The sequence below is a fragment of the Octodon degus genome, unplaced genomic scaffold, assembly GCF_000260255.1.
Source record: "Octodon degus isolate 3935 unplaced genomic scaffold, OctDeg1.0 scaffold00250, whole genome shotgun sequence".
Taxonomy (NCBI): domain Eukaryota; kingdom Metazoa; phylum Chordata; class Mammalia; order Rodentia; family Octodontidae; genus Octodon; species Octodon degus.
In genome coordinates, this window is record NW_004524826.1 from 2,187,124 (window position 1) to 2,192,684 (window position 5,561).

The following is a 5,561-nucleotide window of genomic DNA, read 5'->3' on the forward strand; positions in this document are numbered from 1 at the left end:
AACCAACTTGATCACTTTTGCTGCAGGATTTTCCCTTATTAGTAGTCTGTCTAATGCCAGTCAAATTTTTCCTGCCTTATTTTGATCTAACTACACTATTATTGTTTGATTTAGGACTTTTTTTCATCCACATAAAGTAACAGATCGTAGGTCAAATGCAGAAGACACTATGACAAATGTAGAAAGGCACCATGACACAAATCACTACACATAATCGCACAGTTACCCAAACAAAACATGAGTAGAGCCATTGAGGGTGCGGCAGTGAGAAGGGGGCCAGAGGAGAATGTTCTAACAATAGATGCACACACTGTCTACACCACCATAGAGAAACGATAGGCATGGTCAAAGCGAGTGCTAGAGAAGTAGTTTTAAGAAAATGTGGATGCTAAATGTGGGTGAAACAATTCTCATTTTTCTGGTTGTAGAGAATTAAGCCCCTCTTGCACAAAACAATCCTTAGAAAGGTCTTCTTACTGCATTCAGCATCTTCTATGAATTTTCTGTACTTCTTAGCAGAAAAATAACCTTATTTTTTTGGAGGGGGGAGTATCACATTTGTTTTTGTGTAAATCCATGAGAAACTCAGATCAACTCTTCCCTTGAAAGTAATGGGCTTTATTTTTCGAGTGTTTTCTGAGATATTCAGTGGATACTTATAGGTACACTCTGTGTGTGTGTGTGTGTGTGTGTGTGTGTGCACATACATACAGGGTAGATAGATGGAGGTTTTTTCTCTCCTATAGTCAGGAACAAGAGGGATAAGAAATATCTGCTTTTAATTTTGAAAGGTGAGTATTAAATTTTATGCCATTTGTCTGTCCACAATAACCTAAGGCAGATTCTATCTAGGTTAACCAAAAAAGGTCAAATGACTTCTTTTTTTGTTGTCTAAGTAAAGGTGGTATTTTTATAACAGTCTCATAACACACCTCCAAATAAGGTTATTCTCTTTTATCACCAGCTCTCAAAAAAGAGATCGGGTGTGTTGCCTGGCAGATGCGAGAAGGACCAGTATTCCTTCCAGCCTCAGGTACCCGGATGCTGTGCTTTCTGGGAAAAGGAAGACAATGGAGATGTTGACAGTAAAAGGCCAGAGGGAGAATTAATTGGACAAGGGTAACTAGATTAGAAGACTGTTGATTAAAGCAAGGCTAAGCATCATATTTAAACATTTAAAAGGTTACGACAAAAAGATCAAGAACAGGGTTATTTTGTATTTTCCAAAGAGCAGCACAATGGAAGTTGCAAGGGAAGACTCTGGCACAGTCTGAGGAGCTAAGCATCCTGGTAGGAGAGCTGTCCATACTGTCACCTGAAGTTGGGGACACCTCCCAGGAGGTGTCTTAGTGAAGCTAGGACAAGGACCTACCTGTGAGATGGTGCTGGTAGGATTCTTGTTCCAGGAAGGGCAAGGCCTCAAAATTCTCAAATTTTTTTCTTTCTTCTGGGTATCCTTACATTTTCTTTTTGGTACATTGAGAAAAATTGCTTTAAATTGTAGGCTCTAGAGAGGAGTCCGAGAAAGCTTTACACATGCTTTGAGCTCTGACTGTTGAAGCTGTGTGTGACACTCAGAGAGCTACAACTTGGTGGTGTTCTTTGGGCCTCACTGTTTCCAGTTTTCGGAAGCATTGCTTCTGCATCACCACGTGCTCTCCCAGTGTGGTGCGTTAGCTGACGGTCAGCTTGCAACACCCAGCTGGACTGAATCAGCGTGGTGCTGGCTGTGGAGGGCCCTCCTGAGGATTGATGCCGACAGCATAAAAGGAACTGGAGGGGAAGATGGTGCGCTGGTGGTTCTCCTGGAGAAGCCTGTCATGCTGGATTTCCTGATATGAACCCTGCTGTGCTCATGATCAGAGGAGCTCGGGTCCTCGCTGTCACTGAGGATGGCTACAGTCCCCTTTGGGGCGGCGCTGGCCCTTACCTTGAGCATCACTTCCCGGCTCCAGCGCAGATCCTTCGGCTGATGGCATGGGTGCTTCATTCCGCTGGTGCCGACTGTCTAGCTTCCACCACTGAGCTTTGGGCCTTCCCAGCGCAGCTCTGTGATCCAGACCTGCATGCGATGTTGTGGGCTCTGGGCCTCCAGTTGAACTCACGGAGGGCATTGCCGAGGATCCAAGCCCTCAACTGGATTTGCTGGTTCTGTAATGTGTGGACAGATTTCTTGACCTCTTTTGCATTTGAGTCTTTGGATGAATATTATAAAATAATCCTGTAAATTATGTGTCCTGTATTGAATCTTTTCTCTTATAAACCCTGACTGCAGCATGTAGCATCTTTCCTTCCAGGATACTGCATTTTTCAGTTATCTCTGAAGGTGGCCTGTGGTGATGCTCTTCTTTAGGTCCTAGTACCACCTCTTTTTGAGAGGTGACCTTTTGTTTTTCTTTTTTCTAGGACTTTTCTATCGGAGCAAGCAGGTAGGAGAATGTGTCAAACAAACTTTTTGAAAATGATAAGGTTCTTCTACTGAGCCATCTCCCCAGCCAATGATAGGGTTCTTTTGTTGTTGTTGCTGTTGTTATTTTGACTTATAGACACAGGGTCCCACTATGTATCCCAGTCTGGCCTTGAACTCACAGCAATCCTGCTGCCTCAGCCTCCTGAGTGCTGGGATTATAGGTATACACTACTTAGCTGGGTTATGTTTTGTAAATAACAGTCAAAGAAGTAAGGCCAGTCTAGAGCTAAAACATCCTCCCACTTCTGTAGTTTGTCCAGATTGTAGCGCATGATCTCTGGTGGAGAAAAAGACACTCTGCCTTTAGCTGCGTCCTTGATTGTCTGTGTGCTCAGTGCGATGTGTCCCACGGCCCTCTTCTGCAGTGCACTGGGCTCCCCTGAAGATGGGGCACTGGCAGAGTCTACAGTGGCTCCTGGCCTAGGAGAGGGACAAGGACACACCTTGTCACACATGTCTTATCTTCTGGGAGCCAGGGGAGCCTACTTGCCTTCCCTCTGTGGTGCATCAGTGTTGCAATCAGGGTTATGGTCCTGAGGAGAGTTCTGAAGTTCTCCTGCAGCACCAGAAGAGGCACGCCTCTCGTGGGGTCTTCCAAATGGCAGGGATATGTTTAGTGAGTAGGGAGGGTGTGGTCTTGCCTATGGCAGGGCTATCACAGGTGGTGGGGAAGAGACAGGACTCAGGGAAGCTGATGATCTTGGCTTGAGCCATTGCTGTGATGGTAGGCTGATCACTGAGAATGGGAAAAAAACAATGGCTTGTAAGCACATTCTTCGTAATCGTCTCTTTGTGTCTTACAACAATCCTTGTGAGATAATGAAGCTATAACTTACACTTTAAAACAGGGAAGTTAAGCCCATGGGGAACTTGATTTGTTCCTGACCATGCAGGTAGCTGCAGCAGGGGCTGCAGGGCAACCTGGTTTTCCTGGTGCAGAGGGTCTGTTGCCGCCCCCTGCCACACTGTCTCCTATGACGGCAGAAAACATCACGCTCATGAGCGCCATTTTCATGGCTACAGTTGCTCGCCCTCTGACTCTTCTCTGCTGCACCTCTATTTTGAGTAAAGTCACAGACAACTTTAACACTCAAAGGGTTTAACAGCTATTTCAGACATCTATGTCTGCTAAAAAAAAAAAAAAAAAAAAAAAAAAAAAAAAAAAAAAAAGACAATTCTGTCTCTATTCTGGGACGCCAGATGACACAGATAACAGGTAATGTGACAGGGAACTTTTTGCCCCTCATAAATCACTGACTCACATCCTAAGCAGATTACCGAGGACTCAAATATGCACTGCCTAATGACACCTATTAAGAGGATAATGTATCCTTATATTCCTTCTAGGTGTGGTATTTACCTTGACTAAAAAAAGACTCTAGAAAAAGACACTATATTAGGTATTTTATAGACGCTATAACCTTGAAATATGTTGGAAAGGAAGGAGAGTATTTTTAGTGGGATTAATAGCAATGCATATTTTTTTACTGTAGTAATTTTTTTAAAATTAAGATTCGCTGTATTTTTTATCACACCTTGTATGTTCATGCGCACATGGCCTTACTCAGAGTTTTGAGTCAGCAGCTCGAGTTACTAGTGTCACATGAAGGTGATGGGCACCTCTGCTTTATGTCCCAGATCCAACACAATTTTAATGGATATTTTTCAGTTCAGCTTCCCACTTGAAGTTGTTTAGATTTTATTTCTTCAATGTTGAAAAACATTTTATTTCCAGACATTTGAGTCTACTTTAAAAAAAAAAAACTGACGAAGACTAGGAAAAGCTTTCTGGTTCAGAAAGATTGGAGATGGCACTGGGGCGGAACACTTCTAAAAGCTCAGGATAGGATGGAATCCGAGGACTAATTCAACACAATGGTACCAATTGTGTGCTATGTTCCATGGCGTCCTGTGGGGGGCGCTAAGTCACTCAACAGTTTTCACTGCAGCATTAAAGGCAGTGAGACTTCGTTTTCCATAACCACTCTTTCCCCACTGTCTCCACAGCTTTCAGGCGGCCAGAAGTACTAAAAATACATTACTTGTAAGAGCAGACTATCTCCACAGAAGCGAGGGAAGCAAGAGATCATGCCGGGGCAATCACTGTCAGTTCAGGGAAATTTTCCTTCTCCCAGTTGTTACTCTTTTACCTGTGTCAGAGTCCTAGACTCTCCTCCGAGATAGGCTTTATTTCTGAACTAAAGCCAGTTTTATACCATAGAGTCTGTAAAAATGCAGGTATCATTGGATTGCTGACAGTTCAAAAGGAAATGAGAAAATAAGAAGATGCAAGCTGTAAGATTCAAGGACAATTTCCTAATCATAGGTTGGGTGTCCGAGCAACTTCTGATATGAAAGGAAGTAATGGCTGGGAGGTAAAGCTGTGGCCGGGGTCCTAGTGTGGGGGCTGGATGAAGTACCTCAGGGATCCTGACAACTCGGAAATAGCCTGCAAGCACAACAGGTGCAGGGGCATTGGGGCTTATGAGGGAGGTGATGAGGAAGAATGCCAAAAATTCACTTCTCTTGGGTTCAAGTTCTCTTGAGAATTTGTCCTGGTGCCTGAGATTCTATCCTAATCAGAAATGACAATTTATATTTTATACCTAGACTGTCCTCTCCGTGCAGCAACATTTCCTACTTAGTACCCTTTCCTTCCTTCCCCTCTTACTTCCCAGCAGATTTGGTTTTGTTAGTGTGCACAGCTACCTGGGCAGCCAACCATGGTTCTGGGCAAGGCTGGTCCAAGGCTGGCTTCAGGGCCGAGGAGGACGGACTCCACACCGATGTTCTAGGCCCGCCAGTGTGGTTCTGTTCTCTCAGGAATCTCTGGTTCAGACATGGGCAAATGACAGCTATGGTTATGGAAACACAAGGAGACATCTGAGAGTCAAAGGAAAAGTGAACGAACTTGCTTGAAAGGACGTGCAGAGCACAGGTGGCTCCTTCTTCCTCAAAATATTTTCATGTCTTGATAATATAGATGAACTATTGTAGAATCTTACAGTCAAGTGAAAAACCAGTCTGAGAGCAAAATGGCCGATCAAAAATGGAAGGGAGAGAGAGGGAGAGGGTGAGGAAAAGGGAGAGG